Source organism: Ornithorhynchus anatinus, chromosome 18 (assembly GCF_004115215.2).
Source record: "Ornithorhynchus anatinus isolate Pmale09 chromosome 18, mOrnAna1.pri.v4, whole genome shotgun sequence".
NCBI classification, from domain to species: Eukaryota; Metazoa; Chordata; class Mammalia; order Monotremata; family Ornithorhynchidae; genus Ornithorhynchus; species Ornithorhynchus anatinus.
Genome location: NC_041745.1, coordinates 12,033,536 through 12,059,935, shown reverse-complemented (window position 1 = coordinate 12,059,935; position 26,400 = coordinate 12,033,536). Strand labels below are relative to the sequence as shown.

The 26,400-nt window shown below is 45.1% G+C and overlaps 1 long non-coding RNA gene across 1 annotated transcript; it reads left to right on the top strand.

Annotated features, from left to right (window-relative positions):
- The first annotated feature begins 15,829 nt into the window (after positions 1-15,829).
- LOC114818220 lies at positions 15,830-22,443 on the top strand. The gene is made up of 3 exons (XR_003766062.2): positions 15,830-15,996; positions 20,855-21,047; positions 21,690-22,443. It is a non-coding gene; the product is annotated as an uncharacterized LOC114818220 (long non-coding RNA).
- The last annotated feature ends 3,957 nt before the right edge of the window (positions 22,444-26,400 follow it).

The window sequence follows — 26,400 nt, the reverse complement described above, 5'->3', positions numbered from 1 at the left end:
TTGATTAGAGGGGCTATCATCGGATGACGACAACAGCTTGTCTCCTCAGTTCAGGAAAGCTGTGTTAAGCTGAGCCTTGGGGGTTCCCGAAATCTGATTTAGTGGACTTGAACTTCAGAAGCTAGACATTAGACAGCTGTTTCTGTAACTCTGAAGGTCTTTAGTATTCTCCTTTGCAGTTGATCCCGTTGCTTTTTCAGACGTCCCAAGAATGTTAACAAGCAACGCCTTGGAATGTAAAGGAGCGTTGCCGATGTTGACACGGTGGTGCGGTCTGTTCCCTATTTGGCTGGCAGAGAGCTGGCATCTGCCATCTTGCTAGGCAAGCGTCTGTTTTCTCTCTTGGTTTGAGTCGGTCAGCCGGTCGGTCGGATTTACTGAGCGCTTACTGTGTGCAGAGCGCTGTACTAAGCACCCGGGAGAGTACAATATAGCAATAAACAGATACGTTCCCTCCCGACAGCAAGCTTGCAGTGTCTGTCCCCCAGTTTACAGATGAGGAAACTGAGACACGCAGGGAAATTAAAAGACAACTTGCCCAAGCACCTAGGAGAGGGTTCGACCCAAAATAAGCACTGAGTAAACACCGCTGTCTGATTGATTGGAAGGTGATGCGTGGCGTAGTTTGGAAGACCGTGAGCCCGGTTGTTGGGTAGCGATCGTCTCTAATAATAATGTTGGTATTTGTTAAGCGCTTACTATGTGCCGAGCACTGTCCTAAGCGCTGGGGTAGATACAGGATAATCACGTTGTCCCACATGAGGCTCACAGTTAATCCCCATTTTACAGATGAGGGAACTGAGGCCCAGAGAAGTTAAGTGACTCGCCCACAGTCACACAGCTGACGAGTGGCAGAGCCGGGATTCGAACCCATGAACTCTGACTCCCAAGCCCGGACTCTTTCCACTGAGCCACGCTGCTTCTCCGTCTATCTCTATCTGTCTGTATCTGTCTGGTCTCTATCTGTCACCGAGCCGTGCTTTCCCGCGCGCTTAGTACAGTGCTCTGCACAGAGTAAGAGCTCTATGAATATGACTGATTGAATGAAGAAAAACTGATTTTCTTTTTGAAAAAGAAAAAGACTGCGTGGGGGCAGCGGGAATGTCTACTGTAGAACCCTATGTGAAAAAGCAAAAGTTGGCAAAGGACAGTCATTTTTCTGAGTGAAAGAAAATCTGAATTCCTCAACTTTAACGGTTTAGAAGGGTTTAAGGAGAGCGCTCTTTGGATTGTTCTCCTAAAGTGTTTTCCATCTCCGGAGATGACGCCACCATCTGCCTCTGTGCACAAAGAAAAGAGAAACTTCACACTTCTCTAACTCTTCACGCTGAAATGCTTTATTGAAATGCTCTGTTAAAATTTAAACGCAGTCCTAGGCTCCAAAGCAGCATTTATTATTTTTCTCCTCGATATACAGATTTTCATTGTCTTGACCAGGGTCCGTCGATTTTTGAATATTTTCAGCAGGGAAGGTTCAGAATAATATATAAAACTGGCAGGAAAGCATTAGCATATAAAATTTGTTTTCCTTTCCCCGGTAACCTTAATCGGCGAACGGATTTTCTTAAATCTACCGGAGCTGAAATGCCAGTGTTACATAAGGGAAATCAAAGGTGTTAGCTTGGTCTTAGGAGACATTCAGAAGCTGGTTTGTTCGGAGAACTGTCTCACTGCTGCCTGCAACGGAGAAGCTGTAGTAATCACTGACTCCTGATCCATTCAAGACGACGTACTTCTCAAGGTTGATTGGGAAAAATGTCCGCGTCAAGTTGAGCGAAGTCATTTTGAGCTATTTTCCTAAAGCTTGGACTAGACCTGGGCGAGATGAAGAAAAAATGAAATTATGCTCTAAAGGAAAAAAAAAAATAGATGAGATTCAGAGTTTTAGCTTCTAGGGGAAGCTTTCAATAATTCCAATCATTGCACTCTGTTACACTTGATGGTCAGGAGGAAGACAATGGGGAATGGGGAAACCAATTTAAATAAAGCAATGGAAACGATTTGCGGAATAACCAAACTGTGACATTTGTTCAACTTGTTGGGTATGAAGCGTGTATTTAAAGATAATGGTATTTTCTCCCTTGGTTTCACTGGCCTGTGGAGATTGCCCAGAGACGGCGTGACCTAGGAAAAAGAGGTAAGAACTGAGTTCTAATCGCAGTTTCTTCACTTGCCTGCTGTGTGCGTCTGGGAAACCAGTTAACTTCTCTGTTCCCTGTTCCCTCTCGTTCCCTCATCTGCGAAATGGAAATGAAATAGCTATTCTCCCTCCCTCTTGGACTTTGAGTCCCACACGGGACAGGGACTTTGTCCGATCTTATACGTTTTCCACCCCAGCACTTAGGACAGGGCTTGGCACCAAATAAGCATTTTACAAATACTACAGTTATCATTATTATTATTATTATTAAGTGCCGTCGAGTCGTTTCCGATTCATAGCGACTCCATGGATATATTTCCTCCAGAGCGTCCTGTCCTCTGCCATAATCTGCAACCTTTCTAATGGTTCTTCCGTTATCGTTGTTCTGGTCTCTATCCATCCAGCTGCCCGCCTGCCTCTTCCACGTTTTCCCTGGACTTTTCCTAGCAGTAGTGTCTTCTCCAGAGAATTATTCCTCTCAATTATGTGTCCACAATATGCTAATCTAAGCTGAGTCATTTGGCCTTCCAAAGACCACTTTGGTTTAATTTGCTCTAAAATCCATCTGTTTGTCTTTCGGGCAGTCCATGGTATAGTCACAAAAGCCTCCTCCACCAGCACATTTCAAAAGCATCGATGTTCTTTCTATTCTGTTCCTTCACTGTCCGGCTTTTAGATCCATACATTGTCACTGTTACAAATTACTACTCTGTCCCTACGCGGGACAGGAACTGTGTCCAACCTGATTTCCTTTCCTGGTTTTCTTCCCTTGACACATACATAGGAAGTGCTTAACAAATGCCACACCAAAAAGAGAAAAACCCCAGTGGCAATGAGGAATCGATGGCTAACCGAAGCTACAACCTACCTGAAGTAACATTCTAAATAAAACAGCTTGGTTTTTCGGTCAGTGTCAGAATAAGACAGCTCTTAATTTCAAGTGTAAATTGAAACGCCTCGGGACTCTGCGCAAAAGTTAGCGTTCAGTAAATGACTGTGAAGATAAGCAAGATATAACGGTAACGACAATCAGTCGATCCTCGAAAGGCCAGGGCGATTCAAAGCGTCTTCACTTGAGGAGAGGTTAATCCTAAATCCCGTGGGGTCAACATCCCTAATGTTCTTCCTCCCACCGGGATCATTCAGTTATTACGTGGTGCAGAGCACCGTACAAAGCATTTGGGAGAGTTCAGTAGAACAGATTTGGTAAAATGTTTCCTTTCCACTGAACGCTGTCCTCCAAGGAGCTGGACAGAAGTGTTTCCTTTTCACCGGCTTTTTCAGAAATGGTGGTCCAGCCGCGCTCCTGATGGACCGGCCTGTCGACCTCTCGGGAAGTTCGTCACCGTTGCTGATCTTAGCCGGTAGTCAATCGTATTTACTGAGCGCTTACTGTGCACTTGGGAGAGTGCAAGACAACTAGATAGCAGACATATCTTCTGCCCACAGTGAGCTTACGGTCTACAACATTAATACAACCAAATAAATTACAGACGTACGGAAGTACTGTGGAGCTGGGAGGGGAGATGAATAAAGGGAGCAAGTCAGGGGGATGCAGAAGGGAGTGGGAGGAGAGGAAAGGAGGGTTTAGTCAGGAAAGGGGTCTTGGAGGAGATGAAGGTTGGAAGAGGGGGAGAGGAATCGTTCCAGGCCAGAGGCAGGATGTGGGTGAGAGGTTGGTGGCGTGATAGACGAGATGGAGGTAAAGAGAGACCAGCAGGTAGAGTTGGGACTAGAATAGGGGGTCTCCTGATTCCCCAAAGGGGGCCATTCCATTGGCCCACGTGCTTCCTCTCTTCATCTCTCTTCTTGACCCTCTCCTACTGGATTTTTGCCGCCTTCTATGCTCTGAGAATAATCAGTTTTCTCCCTTCATCTGAACTACCCACAAAATTAACTACAGTGGTCTACTGAGGTTGAGCTTTTTAGAAGCAGTGTGGCCTAGTGCTCGAGCACAGGCCTGGGAGTTGGAAGGACCCGAGTTCTGATCCAAGCTCTGCCACTCTTCTGTTGTGTGACATTGGGCAAGTCACCTCACTTCCTCATCCGTAAAATGGGGATTAAGACTGTAAGTCCCATGTGGGACAGGGACTGTGTCCAAACTATCTTGTATCTACCCCAGTGCTTAGTACAGTGCCCGGCACATAGTAAGTGCTTAACAAATATTACCAAAAAACCAAAAAGAACTATCTGGATAATTAGTTATGGTTTCCTTCACCTCAATTTACAGAATCAGATTTTGAAGGATGGTCACCTAACCAAAAAAACAACAACAACAAAAAAAACGGGCAGATTGCGTGAAGAAACCTGATTAGAAACTTGACACCCTGAAGAAAGAAACCAAGTGGGAACCGGAACCATGAAGAATTAGGGGGATAGAGGTGAGAAAATCAGCATCCAACGCTTGTCAGAACACTGAAAGGATAATGGTATCACTCCACTCTAGGTGTCAGACGCGCTGAACAGAGAAACAAATGATCATGTCTTCCTTTCATTCTCTCTCACCGGCAACGAGGGCAGTGTATTAAATGGATCAGAATGAGACCGTTCGACACATCTGCTTTTCAAGAAGCGTCAATAAGTAAGTAGCACGAATGCTCACTGAAAGTCTGCTCTAAGAAGAACTGGACAATTGACCCCCTCAGTGAAATATTTGCCATTCGCATAAGCGAGCATTAGAGACGATCAAAAGCTTAGTGGAAAATGAACACCCAGTTCACGGTCATAAGCTCGTTTGGGGCGGGGAATGTGTCTGAAAAAATAAATAGATAATAATAACAATGTTGGTATCTGTTAAGCGCTTACTATGTGCCGAGCACTGTTCTAAGCGCTGGGGGAGATACAGGGCAATCCGGTTGTCCCACGTGAGGCTCACAGTTAATCCCCATTTTACAGATGAGGTAACTGAGGCACAGAGAAGTTAAGTGACTCGTCCACAGTCACACAGCTGACAACTCTCCCAAGCGCTTAGTGCACAGTAAGAGCTTGATAAATAATGATAGTAATGTTGGTAGTTCTTAAGTGCTTACTATGCGCAGAGCACTGTTCTAAGTGCTGGGTAGATACAGGGTAATCAGGTTGTCCCACGTGAGGCTCCCAGTCTTAATCCCCATTTTACAGATGAGGGAACTGAGGCACAGAGAAGTAAAGCGACTTGTCCCCTGGTCACACAGCAGGCAAGTGGCAGAGCTGGGATAAGAACCCCGGGTCCCGAACACTGATTTAATCCAACAAGCAAGTCAATTTATCACGCAGAGCAGGAAAGGCACCTCCATCTAGAAGTATTTAGTTGATCTATTGTTTTAATTTTCATTTAAAAATTTTTGCCTCAGAAACAGTAGATTCTCACCACGTAGAATCTTTGACCCCTTATAGAACCAAGAACACTGTTCAATTAATTTGTTTGTTTCAAGACAGGCTTGCGGAGCAGATCAATTCAGTAACACTGAAGAGATCAACATTATTACAGATTACTATATCTGTTGCCAACTAATACTAGGAAACATCGGAAGCGCGTTTCGGGAACAGTTCGTTCCGGTTGCTATGGAGCCCGGTAAATCTAGACTTATCACTTAGGCGGAACTAGATGAAAATCAAAACAAAAAACCTTCCAAAAAACCACCATAGTGGAAATGATTCTTGAGTTCCACCAGCTCCTGCGACTTAGGTAAAAGATGAGCAGTCATTATATCTCCAAGAGAAGAAAGCAGAGGAATAATAGTGTTTTATTTTACTCTCCCAAGCGCTTAGTACAGGGTTCTGCACGCAGTAAGCGCTCAGGAAATAGCATTGATTTATCAATTCCATCACCTCCGCCACTTTTCACCCTGTTAGGCTGATTCTATCCTAGCCCAGTCTCTAGATTGTGTTGGTCCACGAGGGGCTTTTTTACAATAAATTCTAATGGCATTCGTTAAGCGTTTACTAAGCGCCGGGGTAGATACGAGTTAATCAGATTGGACACTGTCCATATCCCCCGTGGGGCTCACAGGCTCGACTCATTTTACATATGAGGTAACCGAGGCACAGAGAAGTGACGTTTCTTGCCCAGGGTCACGCAGGAGACAAGCGGTGGAGTCAGGATCAGAACCCAGGTCCTTCTGGCTCTCAGGCCCTTGCGCTAACCACTCAACCCACACCGTTTCTGAAGAATGCAGGCTTATGCTTCCTGGGCAACATTTTGTCTGAAGGAACCCGGCCTAATTTGGGCCTGGATTACCCTTTGGCAAGACCAGATCACAGATAATGAAGTTCTGGAACACTGTCAGCCCGGACTTGGGAGTCAGGGGATCTGGGTTCCGATTCTGACTCTACCACTTGCCTGTTGGGTGTCTTTGGGCAAGTCACTTCATTTTTCTGTGCCTCAATTTCCTAATGTGTAAAATGGGGCCCGAATACCCGTTCTCCCTCCTACTTAGGCTCGTGTGCCCCTTGTGGGACGGGGACTGTGTCCGACCTGATTATTTTGACCCTATTCCGGTGCTTAGTACAGTGTCTGGCACACAGTAAGAGCTTGAAACCCTCATCATCATCCTAGCATTGTAGCTCTGTTCGCTCTAACACGACTATGCCCTACGGGACACGTGATGAGAATGAGCAACTGCAGGAGACAACAACGATCAAAGTGTGGTATTTGTTAAGTGCTTACTAGGAAAGTAAACTGGTACAACCGAACTAGCCGCCTCAAAAGAGAGGAAAGTTTTCTGGGTGGGTCTGCCAAACTAAACATGGATGAGTCTAGCGAGGTGGTCTTGGCCTCCTTTCTTAGCAGACAAAGACCCCAGAACTTCATTTGGGGAAAAAAAAAAATCAGCTTTGGGATATTTTCAAACAGGTGCTGAAATTGGGAAAGAAAGCGTGGAAGGGAGAAAACGTTTTAATGATTGGGTAATACGAGACCTCAGATGAAAACCGGGGAGTCTGTTAACGAACGCGCTGAAAAAAAACGTTTTCTTTTCGGCTCCCTCCGGCTGGGTCCATTCGAGGAGTTGAATAGAAAATATCTACTGGAAGAAAGCCCTCATTAATCTATCAGTCGAGAGCACTTTACTAAACGCTCGGGAGAGTACAGTACAGCAGAGTTGGTGAACATAATAATGATGTTGGTATTCGTTAAGCGCTTACTATGTGCAGAGCACTGTTCTAAGCCCTGGGGTAGATACAGGGCAATCACGTGAGGCTCACCGTTAATCCCCATTTTACAGATGAGGAAACTGAGGCCCAGAGAAGTGAAGTGACTTGCCCACCGTCACACGGCTGACAAGGGGCAGAGCCGGGTTTCGAACCCATGACCTCTGACCCCGCAGCCCAGGCTCTTTCCACTGAGCCACGCTGCTTCCCCTAACATGTTCCCTGCCATCATTCAATTGTATTTATGGAGTAATTGCCTCATATAGAGTACTATAGTAAGTACTATAGAGAAGCAGCGTGGCTCAGTGGAAAGAGCTTGGCCTTCGGAGTCGAGAGATCAGGGGTTCGAATGCCGGCTCTGCCACTTATCAGCCGTGTGACTGTGGGCAAGTCACTTCACTTCTCTGGGCCTCAGTTCCCTCATCTGGAAAATGGGGATTAACTGTGAGCCTCACGTGGGACGACCTGATGAGCCCGTATCTACCTCAGCGCTTAGAACAGTGCTCTGCGCATAGTAAGCGCTTAACAAATACCAACATTATTATTATTACTATAGTAAGCCCTTGGGAAAGTATAGCGTAACAGAGTTGATGGGCAAGTTCTCTCCCCAATAATGAGTTTACAGTCTAGAGTGGAGTTTACGCAGGGTGCAGCATCATACATCTGGCAAATAGGGCAAATGCTAGATTGATCCTACATTTCTTTCTCCCGTTCTCAGAAAATCCACCGGTTGGCAAGGCTTCTAATGCTCCCCCGGGCAAGTGCAGCCATGTTGACTTACATTCCTTCATCTTTCATGACTTTATGCCCCTGGCATTTTGAAAATAAAATGGCAGGGAAAAGCTGCTTTCAAACTGTTTGGGAATTTCTACAAAACTACGGGGATTTTGTTCTTCCGGCCGGCCTAGACGGAACTTTAAGAGCAGATAAAGTCCTCTGAGCTCAGCTCATCAGAGAACCAGTGTGGATTACCAAGAAGAAGCCCTTGGGGCTTTCCCCTGTTTGATTTCTTTCGGTATAGAGAAGAGCTGTCAACCCTTTTTCAGAGCCTTGGTTATTACCTTTATTCTCTTTGAGTGGTGCCAGGAACCCGATTTTTCCTTTTCATTTCATGACATTCAGAAAGAATAAAATCAAGCTTTCAGTGTCTGGTCTTCTCTTCTGGGTATTTCCTTTCTTATGGACCACGGATCACTCAGGTTTGTCTTTCTTCTATTCCTGATTTTCTGAAATTAATTTTCTCTTCATCAGACACACGTATGGCAAGAACAAACAGGATTAAAAACAATGGTTTTTTATCCTGGTCAAATCATCTGCATTGCTTTGTCCACTTGAGGTGCCTTTCATGGAAAGTCCATCGTATTTTTCCCTGTGCTGATTCGATATTCATTCCTTCGATCGTATTTGTCGAGCACTTACTGTGTGCAAAGCGCTGCACTGAGCCGAGTTCTAACTGTGGCTCTCCCACTTGTCTGCTGTGTGACCTTGGGCAAGTCACTTAACTTCTCTTTGCCTCAGTTCCCTCATCTGTAAAATGGGGATTAAGGCTCTGAGCCCTATGTGGGACAGGGACTGTGTTCAACCCGATTATTTTGAATATACCCCAGCACTGAGAACAGTGCCTGGAACATTTAACAAATGCCATCATTATCATCACTATCATTACAATAATATCCAGATGTTTTCTTCGGAATGAAAATGACACACGATGCGAAAATTCATATCATTAAAACTGTACATCGTGGTATCTCAAAATTACATTCCAAGATCATTTTGGCAAGCACAGCAAGGCAACAAATATTTCAGGAGTGGAATAATGAAAAGAGTGGTGTTGGTTAAGTGCTTGCTATGTTCCAAGCTCTGTACTGAGCACCAGGGGAGAGACCAGGCAATCAAAGTCAGACACGGTCCCTGTCCCTCGAGGGGCTCACGGTATACGGGGAAGGAAGACGGGTATTAAATCTCCATTTTCCAAATGAGGAAACTGAAGCAAGAGGAGTTAGGAGACTTACCCAAGGTTATTAATAATAATAATAATAATAATGTTGGTATTTGTTAAGCGCTCGCTATGTGCCCTGCACTGTTCTAAGCACTGGGGGAGATATAGGGTCATCAGGTTGTCCCACGTGAGGCTCACAGTTTTCATCCCCATCTTTCGGATGAGGGAACTGAGGCACCGAGAAGTGAAGTGACTTGCCCAAAGTCACACAGCTGACAAGCGGCGGAGCAGGGATTAGAACCCATGAACTCTGACTCCTAAGCCGTGATCTTTCCAAGGTTACACAGGAGGCAAGTGGCAGAACTAGGATAAGAACCCAGGTCCTCTGACTCCCAGCCCGTGCTCTTTCCGCTGAGCCACCCTGCTTCCCATTAACCCCACGATACGGACACTTACGCTGTATATTTTTCTCAAACTAAATGATATCATTTCTCCTTCCACTTCACTTTTGTTTCCTTATCTAATCAGTGTTTCCACTCCGGTCCATGAATGTTTCTTAACGCCTGTTTTTTGTGGACGATATTAGAAGCAGCGCGGCCTGATCGACAGAACACGGGCCGGGGAGTCAGGAAGGCCCGGGTTCTAATCCCGGCTCCGCCACTTGACTTCTGTGTGACCTTGGGCAAGTCGCTTCACTTCTCCGTGTCTCAGTTGCCTCATCTGCAAAATGGAGGTTAAGACTGTTTCCCGTGTGGGACATGGACTGTGTCCAACTTATCACTCTGTATTTACCCCAGTGCTTAGAACAGCGCTTGGCACAGAGTAAGCTCTTAACAAATACCATAAAACAGAACGCAACACAATAAGTTTTCTAAAAGTATCTTCATTTATTCAGCCCTTTATAGCTCAAAGCTATGCATCATAGAGAGTGACCATGTCCCTCAAGCACCGAGCAAAAAAACTATTTTCTTTTTAAGCCTTCTGTAGCACATATCTTCTCAAGATAAACTCTTTTAAATAGAAAAGCAAAATACCACTGCAAGACCGCATAAATGGGAAAGCAGAACAACACTGCGAGAGTGCAATGCTAATGCAGGTTGGTGGGAATAAAAGAAAGTGGAAAAACCATAAATAAGTGACTTGCCCAAGATCACATGGCAGACGTGCTGTCTGTCTCCTCTATTTAGACTGTGAGCCCGTTACAGGGCAGGGATCGTCTCCATCTGTTGCCGAATTGTACATTCCAAGCGCCTAGTACAGTGCTCTGCACATAGGAAGCGCTCCATAAATACTATTGAATGAACGAATGTGTGGCGGAGCCGGGATTAGAACCCATGTCCTTCTGAATTCCAGACTTGTGATCTATCCACTAAGCCACACTGCTTCTCTAGCGTCAGTATATGATAGTACCCCTCTTTAACATCCATTCTAATATTTAGGGCTGTGCGATCTAATACGAATTTAGCATAGTGCAGCGTGGCGCAGCAGAAAGAGCCCGGGCTTTGGAGTCAGAGGTTATGGGTTCGAATTCCGGCTCTGCCACTTGTCAGCTGTGGGACTGTGGGCAAGTCACTTCACTTCTCTGGGCCTCAGTTCCCTCATCTGGAAAATGGGGATTAAGACCGTGAGCCCCACGTGGGACGACCTGATTCCCCTGAGTCTACCCCAGCGCTTAGAACAGTGCTCTGCACATAGTAAGCGCTTAACAAATACCAACGTTATCATTATAGTGCTTTGCACACGGTAAGCGTTTAATAAATGCTATCGATTGATCTCTACCTCTTTTTCCTCTTCATCTCTCATCTCCCTTGTACCCCGTAATAATGATAATAATGTTATCTGTTAAGCACTTACTATGTGCCAGGCACTGTTCTAAATGCTGGGGTAGATCCAAGATAATCGAGTTGGACACAGTCCTTGTCCCACGTAGGGCTCGTAGTCTTAAACCCCACTGGACAGAAGAGGGAACTGAGGCACAGAGAAGTGAGGTGACTTGGCCGAGGTCACACAGCAGACATGGTGGAGCCGGGATTACAACCCGGGTCCTTCTAACTCCAAGGTCTGTGTTCTATCCACTGTCACGCCGCTTCCATCTTCACGCGGAAATGAATTAATTTGTTTACCAACCGCTTAGTGAAGTGTTTTCTTTGTTTTAAACGTGTTTATTTTGTAGCTTGATTTTAAATATAGTTCCGGGATGATAAAGTTTAATGCCGATCTACCGTGTTTCGGGGTGTGAATGTTAATTCACCCAGTGAAGTTCCGAATTCATATTAATAAGGAAATTATCTTTTAATGACCTTCATCGTCTTTTTTTAGTTCAGAACTAAAAAGCCCTTCGGATTCAAAGTTGACGGGATGAAGCGCTAGCAATGTGCTGTGTGATTAATGTACTTAGATTGCCTTCAAAGAATTCCAGGGCTTTTCAAACGCAAACTTATTATTCGTTCAATAGTATTTATTGAGCGCTTACTATGTGCGGAGCACTGTACTAAGCGCTGGGAATGTACAAATCGGTAACCGATGGAGACAGTCCCTGCCCTTCGATGGGCTTACAGTCTGATGTCTCTCACCTCTGAAGTCACGGTAATTTCAGAGTGGAAAAGTGGTCCAAAAGTAATCAATCAGTCGATCGTATTGAGCGCTGACTGTGTGCACGGCACTGTACTGAGCGTAGCGGGAGAGCAAAGTAGAACAGTGTAACGGAGACATTCGCTGTCCACAGGGTGTGACGGGCATTAATATAAATAAATAAATGGTGGATATGTACCTAGGTGCTGTGGGGCTTGAGGGAGGGTGAATAAAGGGAGCGAGTCTGGGCGACACGGAAGGGAGCGGTAGAAAAGGAACTGAGGGCTTAGTCAGGAGAGGCCTCTGGGGCGCCACGCGCCTTCAATAAGGCTTTGAAGGTGTTGAGAGCAATTGTCTGTGGGATATAAAGAGGGAGGGCCTTCCAGGCCAGAGACACGGCGTGGGCAGGGGTCGGTGGTTGACGAGCTCAGAGATGAGTTAGGAGGTTGGCGTTAGAGGAGAGAAGTGTGCAGCCTGGGTTTTAGTAGGAGAGCAGTGAGGGGAGGTTGGAGGGGGCGAGGGGATTGCTTCAAAGCCAATGGTGAGGAGTTTCTGTTGGATGTGGAGGTAAATAGGCAACCACTGGAGTTTCTTGAGGAGTGGGTAAACGTGGACTGAAGGTTTCTGTAGAAAAACGATCCGGGCAGCAGGGTGAAGTATGGACTCTAGTGGGGAGATTCAGGAGGCAGGGAGGTCCACGAGGAGGCTGGACGTGATAAGCGCTTGGACTAAGGCAGTAGCAGATTAGAGAAACAGCGTGGCTCCGTGGAAAACGCACGGGTTTAGGAGTCAGAGGTCATGGGTTCTGATCCCGGCACCGCCACCTGTCAGCTGTACTTCTCGTTCCCTCAGTCACCTCATCTGTAAGATAGGGATTAAGATTGTGAGCCTCACGTGGGACAACCTGATTACCCTGTATCTCCCCCAGCGCTTAGAACAGTGCTCGGCACATAGTAAGCGCTTAAGAACTACCAACATCATTATTATTATTATCAGAGAGAGAGGAAAGGGTGGTTTTCCATCACTCAATCAGTGATATTCATTGATTGCTTACTATGTGCAGAACACTGTTCTAAGCGCTCGGGAGAGTAAAACAGAGGAGAATTAGCAGACACATTCCCTGGCCATAATGAGTTTACAGCCTGGATGGCAGAAAAAGGTAGGAAAGGAAAAATAAATAGAAATCCAGAGGCTCAAGGGTAGCTCTATCCACTGTATAACACTGCTTCTGTACTCTTATCATTAATATGTTTTCAGAACCTCACTAAAATAATCTGATTTTCTCTCCTTTCTCTCGGGGCTGTTTGGATTCCCTCAGACGTGGTTTTTAGCCCCTCTCTTCTTCTTCTTCCTGAGCTTCCCTCCTCCCGTGTGCTTGCCCGCTTCTGGACCTGGGAGTTTTGATCTTCACTCAGACTCCCCCTCTAGTTTTCTCATCCTTCTCAGGCTTCTCTGCCTCCACTCTCCATTGCATATCTCTACCAGCTTTCTCTCTTAGGGCCGCCTCAGAATTTTCTCCTTTAGTCTCCTCTTTCGGATTTCTTGCTTCAATATGCTCTCCCTTACCTCCCACCTTTCCGTGTCTGCCCATTCACGCTCAGAGCTTCCACAGACAGTAGCTAAAGGCTATTTTTACTTTTGATACTTTTGATAGCGGGGCCCTTAATTTGAAATATTCCTGGACGTCAAACGTTTTCCAAAAATCGATAGCTTCCTCAATGAGTTAGTGAGAAAGTCAGCGCAGCTCCACGGGAAAAGTATGTACTTTAAAAATAGGCTCAGTAGAGCATGTACTCTAATCATCATATGTAAATGTATACTACATCCCAATGCCACTGGATAATTAGTATTGCTGTTGAAAGACTTTTCGTTGATCTTCATCAATAGTTCAGGTCATATTTGCCGTTAGAAAGGAGAGCTTAAAAATGATCTGACTGTCAGGAATATGACAGAAACATTTGAGTTCAGCCTAAACACCTCAACAAATGGGAATTTGTATGTTTGGTTCACTGAGTTTAAAAAGTACGGTCCTGTAAAGAATAGAAATTCAAGCACTTCAAAAAAATCAATTTAGATGAGCTATCTTTTATTCATAATATTTTCACCGTGTTGCCAAATTTGACAGAGAAGCCGAAGTTGTGCTTGAAAACATCAATAAATTTTAATAAACTTTGAGGCCGGCAACACCAATCTCTCTATCACAAATACCTTTTAGAGAACCCCATTCACATTTTTGAAATTAGTGCAGGAGCTAGAGGAAATGGAACACAAGAGGTACAGCAACAGCGAATATAAAATAAAATCAAGTTTCCGTGAATGTTTTTTGAGTCTGGACTCTTCCCATAATTCCAAGGTGGTTGGCAGAATAGGTAAGTAAAATTCAAGTGGTCGATTTCGGGGGTCTGTTGTGGGATTTTTTTTGCCCTCCGTTCTGTTAGCTCACTTAGTTGGGACAGAAAACTAGAGGCAGTCTCAGTTCCGAGGCCGCTGTGATCTTTTAGGTCAAGTCGTACCCTTTTTTTATATATATTTTGATGACCGATTACTGTAAAATGCGGTAGATGAGGATTTAGTGTGGGCAAGAGATGAAATTATGTTCGCCGCTTTTTGATTCTAGCAGTTGGGAGAATATACGGCCACTGTGTGATTCCTGCAAGGACATAATGCCTTAGTTCTAGGAGACAGAAAGGGATTTGGACATAGGTGCCGTGAGTCTGGGGCAAGTATCAAATTCCTTAAGGGGCTAGTAATAATAATAATAATGTTGGTATTTGTTAAGTGTTTGCTACGTGCAGAACACTGTTCTAATCAGGGTAATCAGGTTGTCCCACGTGAGGTTTACAGTTAATCTCCATTTTACAGATGAAGGAACTGAGGCACAGAGAAGCGAAGTGACTCGCCCACAGTCACACAGCTGACAAGTGGAAGAGCCGGCATTCGAACCCATGAACCCTGACTCCCAAGCCCGGGCTCTTTCCGCTGAGCCACGCTGCTACAGAGTCAACTGTGGAGATGACACGGAGGGGTGGAAAGCGAGGGGAGAGGAGAATTTAGGGAAAATCTCTAAGGATGTGAGCAAGTGGTCGGGGGGTAGACAAGATGGAGTTACAAATCAGGTTGGCATCAGAGAAGTGAAGTATGTGGATTAGATTGCAGCTGGAGATCAGCAAGGTAAGGTAGGGAGAGCGCCCCATAAATCTGAATTTTTGTTTGACGAAAAAGTGGGCGGGCGACCATTAGAGGCTTTTGAAGAGTGGGAAGCTATGTACTGAACAGTTTTCCAGGCAACTGATATGGACGGCAGAGTGAAGTATGGACTGGTGAGGGGAGACACAGGAGGCCGGGAGGTGAAGAAGGAGGCTGATGCAGGAGTCAAAATGGGAAATAAGTTCTTGCCTCACTGTGGACCTCAGCATAATAATAATAATAATAATAATGTTGGTATTTGTTAAGCGCTTACTATGTGCAGAGCACTGTTCTAAGTCAGGTTGTCCCACGTGGGGCTTACGGTCTTCATCCCCATTTTACAGATGAGGTAACTGAGGCCCAGAGAAGTGAAGTCACTTGCCCACAGTCACACAGCTGACAAGTGGCAGAGCTGGGATTCAAACTCATGACCTCTGACTGCAAAGCCCGTGATCTTTCCACCGAGCCACCTGGCACATAGTAAGCGCTCAACAGATGCCCTAATTATCATTTCCCAGGATCCCATTGGATCTGGACCCATCTGGAACGATGGGTTGAATCTTACTAATAGGGCACAGAGGGCAAAATGTGGTGCTTCCTCTCTTCTAGTTTGCTGACGTGAAGGGGTAACTGTGAGGGTCTTTCTGGAACTCGAGGCTTATCTGGTCCAAGCTCCGCCTACAGAATAGTCTGAATAGTTACACAGCAGAGCAATCTATCAAAAAACAAGCTGTGGTTTTAGTAACAGCGGAACTGGCAACTCTTATAAAAAGCTTCCAGTGAATGGAAAACAGAAGGTCCAGATTATGATAAGGCGGATGTTTGGAACTCTGCGTGTTCTTGCTGCGATTGGAACAGTCTATTCGATCTGTGCTGATGGCTCCATTATATCCACTGACACTGGAAAAAGTTTCCTTTCAGAATCCTGTCCCGTTTCCCCCGCAGGGTTAGAGCTCCGGTGACAAGTCAACTAATGGAGTCGTCTCTGTTAATGGAAGAAGAAGTTTAGCAGCTTGCCGAACAACTCGAGGTAACTCAGTGGGAGACAAAACAATCCAATCTGCCGGGAGACTTTCCTAAGCAGTGATCCATGGTGTGAAAATATGATATTCTACTCTACAACGATCAGGAAGTTCAAGAAGAGCTACGCACTAGAAACTCACCCAGTTCTAGTCGAAAGAACGTAATGAGTCTGGAGATCCAATTCCACCTCTTGCCTGCTGTGTGACCTTGACCAATCCGCTTAACGTTTTTGTGCCTCGGTTTTCTCATCTTTAAAATGGGGAGAAAATGCCTGCTCTCTTGCCCTTTAAAAAAAAAAATGTATTTGTTCAGCGCTCAACACTGTAATGAGCACTGGGGCAGATATGAGATAATCTGTTTGGACATAGTCCATGTCCATAGGGGATTTGATAACGAACACATTTCCAAAATGGCCTGGGGGATTCTATGTGGAAAAATGCAGCAGGAAAAAATGACTTTACGTGGGGCGGAGTGAATGTATTGGCCTACAGATGGCTCCGAGATCTTTCTGAGGTATCACTGGGGTGGTCCAAGGTAGGAATCACTCACACATTCCTTCGATTTTGCCTCCCCTGCCTCTACTTTTCCAAAATCTCAACCTCACTGTCCCTTCTGAGGGATATCTCCCAGGGAATGAGTTTTCATTTAAAGCAGGCACCTATATATCTTTAGACTCCATTGCTTCCCCACCTGTATTTGTGCGAACTTAAATGTCAGCCCGTTGAGCCGGCTTGAACTTAGCTTAAAATTAGACTTGTTTGAAAAGGTTTTCATTCCTAAGGGAGTTCTCTTTAATCCTGAGGTAATTTTGTTTCCATGTAGAAGGAGTAGGGGTTACCTATCTCGTGAGTCTTAGGATTTTCATGTTCCTCCTGACTTCCAGGCCGGCGCTCTATCCACTGGGCCTCACTGCTTCTCAACAACACTGCCGGTTACATTTCCCCGAGACTGAATTCTACAGGCCTCTGAGGATAATGCCGTTGGTTAAGATTTCTGGCCTGGCACTGTCTTTAGTTTAGAAATCAGCTCATCCTCAGCACTCTGATGATGACCTGATTTGGCCTGATAAGCAACATCAATCAATCAATCATATTTATTGAACTCTGACTGCGTGCAGAGCTCTGTACTAAGCACTTAGGAGAATACAAAACCACGGAGTTGGTAGCATGGCCACGTGGAAAGAGCCCGGGCCTGGGATTCAGCATATCCCGGTTCCGCCACACGTCTGCTGAGTGACCTTGGGCAAGTTACTTCACTTCTCTGGGCCTCAGTGACCTCGTCTGTAAAGAGAGAATTAAATCCTACTCCCTCTTACTTAAACTGTGAGCCCCGTGTGGGATAGGGACGGTGCCCAACTTTTCATTCAGTCATATTCGTTCATTCCTATTTAAGAGAAGCGGCGTGGCTTAGTGTCAAGAGCCCGGGCTTGGGAGTCAGAGGACGTGGGTTCTAATCGTGCCTCTGCCACTTGTCTGCCGCGTTGACCTTAGGCAAGCCGCTTTACTTCTCTGTGCCTCAGTTCCCTCATCTGTAAAATGGGGATTAAGAATGTAAGCCCCACGTGAGGCAACCTGATTACCTTGTGTCTACCTCAGCGCTTGGCACATAGTAAGCGCTCGACAAATACCGTTCTTATTCTTTATTCAATGCTTACAGTGTGCAGAGCACTGAGCTAAGCGCTTGGGAAAATGCAACTCAACAAAAAACAGTGACATTCCTGCCCGCAATGAGCTTACCATCTAGTGGGAAACTTAACTAACCTGAATCCACCGCAGTGCTTGGCACATAGTAAGCGCTTAGTAAGTACCATAACTATTATTACCCACTTCCTGAGAGGAGAAATGGCTGAAGCCGGAATATATGCTGGAATGGTACTAAGATTTGTTGAGGTCTCTTGCCTTCTCTCCGGTAGCTTTTTTATGTCAGCTGGTATTTTCAGCACCTCAGTCGGCACTGAAAAAATTTCAGCCTCATGACGGCATCGGGTTTACAGAATGTTTGCATTTAATTTCGTTCGCTGCCTTCAACCTAATTAAAATCCCCTGGCTGAAAGTTTAGTGGAGAGTTAATAGCCTGCCTCCCGTCATGCCATTTAGACAGTGCTGCTGTGTGCACGATGCCTCCCCATTCTGATTCTATCCCGCTGGTGTCACATTTTATTTGTGCGGGAGGAAGGGTCTTACACTCTTCGTAGCTGGGCCTTCCCAGGAAAATGCCGAGAAGCAGTGTGGCCTAGTGGATAGGGCACGGGCCTGGGAGTCAGAAGGACCTGGGTTCTAATCCTAGCTCCACCACTTGTCTCCAGTGTGAGCTGGGGCAAGGCGCATAATTCCTCTCTGCTGCAGTTCCCTTGTCTGTAAAATGGGGATTAAGACTGTAAACCCCATATATGAGCCAGGACCGTATCCGATCTGATTAGCTTCTATCTACCCCGGCGCTTAATGCAGTGCCCGGCGCATAGTAAACGCTTAACAAATACCGCTTTAATCTATTTTTTTTTAATGTGGGATTAGTGAAGTCACATAATATTTCTTTGCCAAAGCAACTCTCTGACTCCTTCCCCTTCCTCCACGAGAACAGCAAAGGTGCTATTAAATCGATCGGGGATATTTATTGATCAGGCATCATGCGCCAGGCCTTGTACTAAACGCTAGAGTACAATACAGCAGAGTGGATAGACATTCTCCCTACCCTCAAGGAGCTTACTCCAGCCAGTCTTCTAGATATTCAACTAGTTATGAAGCTTGATTCCCACAATGGCCACATTTTAATACTAATAATAATTGTGGCATTTGCTAGGAGCTTATTTTGTGCCTAGTACCTTATTTTGTACTATGTGGGAGGGTAAATACAAGAAAAACAAAATAGACACAATCCCTGCCCACACAGAGCTCACAGTCTAGGTAGATGAGAGAACTGGTAGGTATCGAATCCCCTTTTTTACAGATGAGGAAACTGAGGCCCAGAGAAGTTAAGGGACATGCCCAAGGTCACACAGCAGGCAAGTAGTGGATCTAGAATTGGAACTCAGAACTCTCTGTTTCAGCCCTTTTCTCCTTCCACTAGTTGAGGCTGCGTTCTCTTTCGCATTCCGCTTCTAGTTATCTGATATTTGAAGAATAAAAAGAGATATCTAAAATGGAGGTTTACTATAAGCACTGAGATTCTGATTCAAGATATGCTTTCTGCGGGGTGACAGAGAAGACGCGAAGCCTAGCAGAAAGGGCATGGGCCCTGGGGTCAGAAGGTCAGGGCTTTCATCTCCCACTTGCCTGCTGTGTGACCTTCGGCTGATCGCTCGACGTCTCTGTGCTTCAGTTTCTTCATCTGTAGAAAAGAAATGAAATATCCGATGTCCCTCTCGCTTAGACTGTAAGCCCCATCTGAGACGAGGACTGTGTCTCGTCTGATTATTTTGTATCTACCCCAGTCCTTAGAACGTAGCAGGGGCTTTAGGTATATCCGTGTTCTTATTATCACTAATATCAGATTTGACATGAAAAGAATCTCAGTGATGTAATAGATCTTGCTACAGCTTTTCATTTCGAAAAGACCCCCCCCCCCCCACCTTAAACAACACGGCATGTGCCTTACTTAGTTATTACACTAGCAGTAAAACCTAATGTATATTCTATTAAATGAAGAAATTTAATTGTTCTTCCCCTCTCCTTCCCCTTATCCTATATATTTGCAGGGTCCCGAGAGATGAGAAAGCGGCTTTAAATTCTGGTAAAGCGATAACATTTCTCTCGTTCAACATACCAGGTTTCAGTGTTTTGATAGCGTGGCTCAGTGGAACGAGCCTGAGCTTCGCAGTCAGAGGTCATGGGTTCAACTCCCGGCTCTGCCACTAGTCAGCTGGGTGACTGTGGGCAAGTCACTTCACTTCTCTGTGCCTCGGTTACCTCACCTGTAAAATGGGGATTCACTGTGAGCCTCACGTGGGACAACCTGATAACGCTGTATCTACCCCAGCGCTTAGAACGGTGCTCTGCACATAGTAAGCGCTTAATGAATACCAATATTATTATTGTTATTCAAGATTTATCACCATCACAAATTAAAATTGAATAACTTTTTCACGTGATATATGTGATATACTTTGAAAAAAAGTATTCGTTATGCACTTACTATGTGCCAGGCACCGTACTACATACTAGGGTAGATACAAGATAATCAGGTGGGACAAAGTCCCTGTCCCACATGGGACTCCCAGTTTTAATTCACATTTGCAGACGAAGGAACTGAGTCAAAGCGAAACAAGTGACTTGCCCAAAGTCCTACGGCATACATGGGACAGAGCGGGAATTAGAACCCAGGTCCTCTGACTCCCAGGTCTGTACTCTTTCCATTAGGGATCTCTGTCCAACTATCTCCACTTTGCTCATTATGGGCGGGAAACACGTCTGCTAATTCTGTTGCATTGTGCTCTCCCGAGTGCTTAGTGTAATAACAGTGATAATAATGTTGGTATCTGTTAAGCGCTCACTATGTGCAAAGCACCGTTCTAAGCGCTGGGGTAGACACAGGGGAATCAGGTTGTCCCACGTGAGGCTCACGGTCTTAATCCCCATTTTTTACAGATGAGGTAACTGAGGCACAGAGAAGTTAAGTGACTTGCCCTCAGTCACACAGCTCTGCACGTAGAAAGCACTAGATAAATATCACTGGTTGACTGATTTGAGAAATTCTGCTACCGTGGCAGTTCATTTCCACTACAATCCAAGAGAGTCATTTCAGTGGAATCCAAAAAATAAGTGCGTCTTCGGAGTAGCTAGAAAAATGAAACCTGCCTTCGATAAGGCATTGAGATTCAGACCAGGGGAAAAGTCCGGAGAAATGACACGATCCAATCTCTTAAGCAGCTGCAGAGCTTGGAACTGAATCATCTTCCGGATTAGCTTCATCAGCAACATCTATGAGCCATAATCAATATCAGAGGGCAAGGCGAGGTTACGAAAAATGAGCTCCTGGAATACAGTCAACGCAAATCAGCTTCAGGAGGCCAGACATTTAAGAAGATGGATGACATCATGATACCCAGGTCATCGGCGTTGAGTGAGTTAAAGTGAAGCGATTGGGCTGCCATCCTAAAGCTGCGCTTTTTCAGGGAGATGCTTCAACCAGGAACAGGGGAGAATGGTACCGGGTGCCACCATGAGGTGATTTTGGATTGGAAAGGAATCCAAATCAGAGAAGCAGTAGTATGGCCTGGTGGAAAGAGCAAGGAGAGTCAGAAGACCTGAGTTCTAATCCCCGCTGTGCCTTATGTCTGCTGAGTGACCTTGGGAAAGTCACTTCACTTCTCTGGGCCTCAATTACCTCATCTGTCAAATGGGACTGGTGTTCGTAATCTAATCCCCATTTGACAGATGAGAAAACTGAGGCACAGAGAAGTGAAGTGACTTGCCCAAAATAGCACAGCGAACAAGTGGCAGAGCTGAAATAGTCATTCAAGTGCTCTGACTCCCAGGCCTGTGTGCTATGTTATCACCTCCCTACCTTTCTCTTCTTCCTCTCATCTTGGGTTTACCACTGCCTATAATTTATGCGCTACCAAAATTCATCTTTTATGTCCTCCTAAAAAATCAGGGTGGAGATAATTATGTAGTATAGGAAATTATCTGAGTAAATGTGGTGAATATATATGAAAATTATGTATGCGTATACGTAATTCTTTTTTCTTTGAAACACCCACAGATCTTGGTTTTGAAGTTTTGTTTTTTTCAATAACTGGATGAGATTGTCAGAAAGTTCCAAATACCTGGTGTTCCAAGAAGAGAGGATGGATGTTAAACCTACTTCTCTTTCAAAGAGGACTCTAATAAGCACTCAGTTTGCAGACTACATGCTGCCAAGACCGTGAAAACGGGAGGTCGTTTCCTTAGGAACAACACACAGTCAGGTCCAGCGCGGTAGCCGAAATGCTGGAAGGACCCCAAGTTGTTTGTCTTTCTTCTAAAGCATTCACTAAAATTAGATCAAGGGAAAAAAGACCCCGTGCTTTGTTTTTTTGGCAAGAATACGGCTATTTTTGATGTATTTCTAGTTCCTTGATTGTAAGTGCACCTGCTAAAGAGAATACCTCAGCTGAAGCCCACAGAAAGTATCCCGTGGCAACGAGATGCGGGAATGACATAGTCGAGCATGGAAACCTAAGGGGAGGGTGTTCATTCTCTCTTCCTGAATTTGGAGGTCTGAACGATGGCGACGAGGAGAAGAAGTGAATCCCTTGCAGTCCCGTATCACCTCCGTGTGGCCCAAGCTAATGTGGGGAAATGGGCCCCACCCTTCTTTGGCTAAGAAAAATAAGAGATTGAATGGGAAACTCATCTCACCGCAAGTACCCAAAATAAGTCTGTGGCCCAGGCGAGAAGGAATTGAAAAAGGCAAGAGGGAATCGAAAAGGAAGCAAAAGCCTCTCTTTTTTTATGGCATCCGTTAAGCGCTTACTACGTACCGGGCACTCTAATGAGCTCTGGGGTAGATACAAGCCTGTCAGGTTGGACACCGTTCACGTCCCACATGGGGCTCGCACAGCCTTAATCCCATTTTACAACTGAGTTAACTGAGGCACAGGGAAGTAAAGTGACTTACCCAAGGTCACCCAGCAGACAGGTTGGGGACCTGGGATTAGAACCCAGGTCCTTCTGACTCTCAGGCCCGGGCTCGGCTGCTAACGGAGTAGAAGGATCTGTTTTCATTTTTGGAAGTGTCTTTCAAGGGAAGCTCGTTGGTTTCCATAACAACTGATACAACAAGGGAAGTAGTGACGGGAAGACGGCGGTGAGGACTTGAAGAAGCGGGGTGGTTAGCATTGGATGAATGATCTTTGGCCAAAAGCATGAGCTTCATTCAATTTTGTTTTGCAATCCTTCTGCCCTGGTCTTGCCATAAAAGCCAAAAAGCAGGGTGATCCTTTCAACAAAAATATCTTTGCAGACAAGCATCACTTCAGACACTCAAAAAGACCGATAATCAGTCAGTACAATTAGGAAGAAATATGTAATTTATTAAAGCAAAACCATTAATTTCCTGCAGGCTCAAAACGAATTCTCCCTCCCCGCCCCCCACACTTTTTCCTTTAAATAAGTCATTCTGAAACATTTTGTCTTAGTGGGTTGCTATGCCAGGCTTGAGATAAATTACCTTTTTGTTCAAATGATGATCTGAGGGAAGAGAAAAAACAGTGTTTTTCTTTCAAATGTAATCATTTCATTAAGAGCATTTGTCTTCCACATTTGGGATAGAAAAAAAGCAAACATCAACCCAACCAGAAGTTGGGAACTACTCTTTAGAGTTGGAGAAGACTCGGGATCAATGATTATTTCTCCAAATGTTCTGGAGAGATAAAAGTGAAAGGTAGGCTTTCAAATTCATTCGAAAGATCAGAAAGCTCTTTCCAAAGAGATTTTAAGATACTAAGGTGTCAAAGGTGATGAAAAACAGGCATGTGAATCTTCCACAGAATGAAGCTGGCCAGTTCGATAAAAAGACAGCAGGTTGCTTGAGGAAAGCAATAGCTGCCAAATTCCGCAACTCAGGCGGAGAATTGCCTATCAGTGTGGGGATGAACAAGAAAGTGGAACAACTGGCCAAGAAGGAAAACCAGTGAAGAAGGGTAACGTGTTGTACTGTAAATTTCTCCAAAGCAGGAGCCATTTGGACAGTGCCAAAGTGGAATGTCCCCATGAAAACTGACCCTTGCCCACTCTGACCCAGGAGACCCCCAACTCATCGACACATTAACCACACTCCTTGGGCAATCTTGAAAGCAGCCAGTGCATAAAAATGAACTGTTTCAAAACGATTTCTCCACTGGATTGAGCACAAATGTGATTTTTTCGGCAATCAGGCTTATAAAGCCTCCATGGTCCGCCACTTCTCGTCTTGAACAAATATTACTTTTGTAGGCTATAGACAGCTTGTATCAATAGGAAAGAGAATCATTGCTCAGCCAGCCAACTGAGATGCTTGAATTAGGCTTCTCGGTGAGTCGGAGAAAGATATTTCACTAAAAATCCTCCTTTCCTGCGACGTGCAAACCCCAGGGACAAATCTTGCCCCCAGAGAGGGGTAACGGGAGTCTGGAAATGCTGTCCCAGCACGACCCAGGCCTGCAGATCCACCCTCCCTCTAGGTGGTACCATCAGGGAAAGTTTCACTTCCGCGTCCAAATCCCGGCTCCACTACTTGTCTGCTGTGTGACCTCGGTCAAGTCACTTCACTTCTCTGCGCCTCAGTTACCACATCTGTAAAATGGGGACTTAAGGCTGGGACAGGGACGGGTCTAGTCACTTTTCTTCATATTTCGGCATCACCGTTAACAACACGAGTTGACATTTTCCATGATCCTTGTTTCTCCAGGCTCATTTCCAATCAATTGTTTCCATCGCTAGGAATCTTTAAGGTGGGATCAACATGAAGTGGACATGCAGATGATTATCTGTAGAATTCAGCCCATCCAGCCCCCCAAAAATCCATGCTGTCTATCTATTTTGGCTGCATTGTCTGGGTTTTTCTCAAACCTCCATTCTTCTTTGGCCAAGCGACAAAGAAAATCTGTGAATGCCTTTAAATGTGGAGTTACATTTCCTCGTGTATTGGAAAAAATGATAATTGCATGGAGATGCTAATCAGAGGCAGCAGGTTTGAAATTGGGACCATTTTAAAGAGCTGTGTCTTTTTTAAATTTAGCCTGATGCTAACACATACCCATTGTTCTGAAAAACCTTGGAAGGCAGAAACCCCAGTCCACTTCTACATGGAGCATGGCGCGATATGAGGAGATTGTTTACTCCTTGAATCTCTACCTTGCATCAACCCCTTTGTTTGAATGAAGAAGAATGAAAATGAGACAGAATGGCAGCGGCTTCTGTGATTGTAATCGATGGCAAGAAAAAAGGTACATAAACGAGGGAAATTTTCCCAGGAACGAGAGCTGAAGTAAGTGTCGGGAAGACCTGGGTTCTAATTTTGGCTCTGCCGCTTGTCTGCTGTGTGACCTTGGACAAGTCACTTAACTTCTCCGTGCCTGAGCCACTTCCTCTGTAAAATGGGAATTAAGACCGGCAACTCCACGTGGGACGGGGTCTGCGTCGAACCTGATTACCGCGTATCTACCTACCCCAGTGCTTAGCACAGTGCCTGGAACATAGTAAGTACTTAATAAATATCATTTTTAAAAAAGCAAATACATGAGCTGGATTCTGCACGGGTTCGGATGAATCACTGGGTTGCAGGTGTGTCTAATTACTCCAGATTGTAATTCTTCCTCTAGAGTGTAATTTCCTTGTGGTCAGGGAATGTGTCTTCCAACTCTGTTCGACTGTACTCTCCCAACCACTCAGTATAATGTCCTGCATACAGTAAACATTCAATCAATACAATTGATTGATTGAATTGACTTGAAGGATGTCTCTTGGGATTTTTTTTAACAAAACATATACTCAGCTGAAGACAGTCGCTGGGTCTGAATTGATAGTATTTTATCTATCCCAGTGCTTAGCAGAAGACTTACCGTAATAAGCACTTAACATAATCCGCAATTATCCTTATCGTATTTATCCTCTGCATTCCGTAAGCGCTCGATAAATTCCACTGATTGATTATTCCACATATGAGGGATTTGAGTAAGTTCATTTTGGACTCCGCCACTTGTCAGCTGCGCGACTGTGGGCAAGTCACTTCACTTCTCTGTGCCTCAGTTACTTCATCTGTAAAATGGGGATCAACTGTGAGCCTCACGTGGGACGACCTGGTTACCCTGTATCTCCCCCAGCGCTTAGAACAGTGCTCTGCACATAGTAAGCGCTTAACAAATGCCAACATTATTATTATGTCTTGACTTGTCTGCTTTGTGACCTCGGGCAAAGCACTGAATTTCTCTGCCCCTCAGTTACCTCGTCTGTAAAAGGGGGATTAAGACTATGAGCCCTCTAGACCGTAAGATCGTTGTGGGAGGGAAATGTCAGTGTTTACTGTTGTATTGTAGTGTCCCAAGCGCTTAGCACAGTGCTCCGCACACAGTAGGTGCTCAGTAAATACGGCTGAAGGGAGGAATGAATGAATGAACTCAATTATGTGTCCAAATGAGTTCACCTCCCTCTAGACTGTAAACTCACTGTGGGCAGGGAATGTGTCAGTTTATTGTTATAATGAACTCTCCCAAGTGCTTAGTAAAGTGCTCTGCCCACAGTGAGTGCTCAGTAAATAGGATTGAATGAATGAATTAATGAATGCTGATCTTGTACCTACTCTAGCAGGATGGCCTAGTGGGTAGAGCACGGTCCTGGGAATCGGACTGTCATGGGTTCTAATCCCGGCTCTGCCACTTGTCTGCTGTGTGACCTTGGCCAAGTCACTTCACTTCTCCGGGCCTCAGTTACCTCTTCATTTAGAGAAGCAGCGT